Below are 3037 nucleotides of genomic sequence, written 5' to 3' on the forward strand. Positions count from 1 at the left end.
AGCTACTGTGAAATATGTTCCTCAGGGTTAGAATGTTGCTGAAGGTTCACTTTAGAATGTTGTTGAAGATTTAGCTTATGTAATATCTATTCCTCGAAGGACAGAATGTTGATGTATGTTCTCTTGAGAATGTTGCTAAAAGATTGAGCGATTGTCAAATCTACTCCTCAGGTGAATGTTGGTCATGGTTCGCTTCAGAATGTTGTTGAAGATTTAACTATTGTTAAATTTTTTCCTAAGGGTCAGAATATTGCTGAAGGGTCTCTCGGTAATGTTGGTGAAGATTTAGCTATTGTCAAATCTCTTCCTCAGGTTCAGAATGTTGCCAAAGGTTCTCCTCATAATGTTGCTGAAGATTCAGATACTGTCAAATCTCTTCATCGGGTTCAGAATGTTGCTGAAGGTTCTCTTCAGAATGTTGCTGAAGATTCAACTACTGTTAAATCTCTTCCTCGGGGTCAAAATGTTGTTGAAGGTTCTCTTCAGAATGTTGCTGAAGATTCAGCTACAGTCAAATCTGTTCCTCGGGGTCAGAATGTTGCTGAAGGTTTTCTTCAAAATGTTGCTGAAGATTCACGTACTACGAAATCTGTTCCTCAAGGTAAGAATATTGCTGAAGGTTCACTTTAGAATGTTGCTTAAGATTTAGCTTATGTAATATCTCTTCCTCGAAGGTCTGAATTTTGATGTAAGTTCTTTTCAGAATTGTGTTGAAGATTGAGATACGGTCAAATCTCCTCCTCTAGTGAATGTGTGTCAAGGTTCGCTTCAGAATGTTGCTGAAGGGTCTCTTCATAGTGTTGCTGAAGATTTAGCTATTGTCAAATCTCTTCCTCGGGTTCATAATGTTGCTGAAGGTTCTATTCTGAATGTTGCTGAAGATTCAGCTACTATAAAATATGTTCCTAAGGGTCAGAATGTTGCTGAAGGGTCACTTTAGAATGTTGCTAAAGATTTAGCTTATGTAATATCACTTCCTCGAAGGATAGAATGTTGATGTAGGTTCTCTTCAAAATGTTGCTGAAGATTGAGCTACTGTCAAATCTCTTCCTCTGGTGAATGTTGCTGAAGGTTCACTTCAGAATGTTGCCGAAGATTCAGCTACGGTAAAATCTGTTCCTCATGGTCAGAATGTTGCTGAAGGTTTTCTTCAAAATGTTGTTGAATATTCAGCTACTGTGAAATCTGTTCCTCAGGGTCAGAATATTGCTAAAGGTTCATTTTAGAATGTTGCTGAAGATTTAGCTTATGTAATATCTCTTCCTCGAAGGTCAGAATATTGATGTAGGTTCTCTTCAGAATGTTGTTGAAGATTGAACTACTGTCAAATCTCCTCCAATTGTGAATGTTGGTCAAGGTTCACTTCAGAATGTTGCTGAAGATTTAACTACTGTCAAATTTTTTCCTCAGGGTCAGAATGTTGCTGAAGGGTGTCTTCGTAATGTAGCTGAAGATATAGCTACTGTAAAATCTCTTCCTCAGGTTCATAATGTTTCTGAATATTCAGCTACTATGAAGTATGTTCCTCAGGCTCAGAATGTTGCTGAAGGTTCACTTTAGAAATTTGCTGAAGATTTAGCTTATGTAAAATCCCTTCCTCGAAGGACAGAATGTTGATGTAGGTTCTCTTCAGAATGTTGCTGAAGATTGAGCTACTGTCAAATCTCTTCCTATGGTGAATGTTGCTGAAGGTTCACTTCAGAATGTTGTTGAAGATTCAACTACCGTAAAATCGGTTGCTCAGGGTCAAAATGTTGCTGAAGGTTTTCTTTAAAATGTTGCTGAAGATTGAGCTACTGTGAAATATGTTCCTCAGGGTTAGAATGTTGCTGAAGGTTCACTTTAGAATGTTGTTGAAGATTTAGCTTATGTAATATCTATTCCTCGAAGGACAGAATGTTGATGTATGTTCTCTTGAGAATGTTGCTAAAAGATTGAGCGATTGTCAAATCTACTCCTCAGGTGAATGTTGGTCATGGTTCGCTTCAGAATGTTGTTGAAGATTTAACTATTGTTAAATTTTTTCCTAAGGGTCAGAATATTGCTGAAGGGTCTCTCGGTAATGTTGGTGAAGATTTAGCTATTGTCAAATCTCTTCCTCAGGTTCAGAATGTTGCCAAAGGTTCTCCTCATAATGTTGCTGAAGATTCAGATACTGTCAAATCTCTTCATCGGGTTCAGAATGTTGCTGAAGGTTCTCTTCAGAATGTTGCTGAAGATTCAACTACTGTTAAATCTCTTCCTCGGGGTCAAAATGTTGTTGAAGGTTCTCTTCAGAATGTTGCTGAAGATTCAGCTACAGTCAAATCTGTTCCTCGGGGTCAGAATGTTGCTGAAGGTTTTCTTCAAAATGTTGCTGAAGATTCACGTACTACGAAATCTGTTCCTCAAGGTAAGAATATTGCTGAAGGTTCACTTTAGAATGTTGCTTAAGATTTAGCTTATGTAATATCTCTTCCTCGAAGGTCTGAATTTTGATGTAAGTTCTTTTCAGAATTGTGTTGAAGATTGAGATACGGTCAAATCTCCTCCTCTAGTGAATGTGTGTCAAGGTTCGCTTCAGAATGTTGCTGAAGGGTCTCTTCATAGTGTTGCTGAAGATTTAGCTATTGTCAAATCTCTTCCTCGGGTTCATAATGTTGCTGAAGGTTCTATTCTGAATGTTGCTGAAGATTCAGCTACTATAAAATATGTTCCTAAGGGTCAGAATGTTGCTGAAGGGTCACTTTAGAATGTTGCTAAAGATTTAGCTTATGTAATATCACTTCCTCGAAGGATAGAATGTTGATGTAGGTTCTCTTCAAAATGTTGCTGAAGATTGAGCTACTGTCAAATCTCTTCCTCTGGTGAATGTTGCTGAAGGTTCACTTCAGAATGTTGCCGAAGATTCAGCTACGGTAAAATCTGTTCCTCATGGTCAGAATGTTGCTGAAGGTTTTCTTCAAAATGTTGTTGAATATTCAGCTACTGTGAAATCTGTTCCTCAGGGTCAGAATATTGCTAAAGGTTCATTTTAGAATGTTGCTGAAGATTTAGC

Source organism: Vicia villosa, linkage group LG3, assembly GCF_029867415.1.
Source record: "Vicia villosa cultivar HV-30 ecotype Madison, WI linkage group LG3, Vvil1.0, whole genome shotgun sequence".
NCBI classification, from domain to species: domain Eukaryota; kingdom Viridiplantae; phylum Streptophyta; class Magnoliopsida; order Fabales; family Fabaceae; genus Vicia; species Vicia villosa.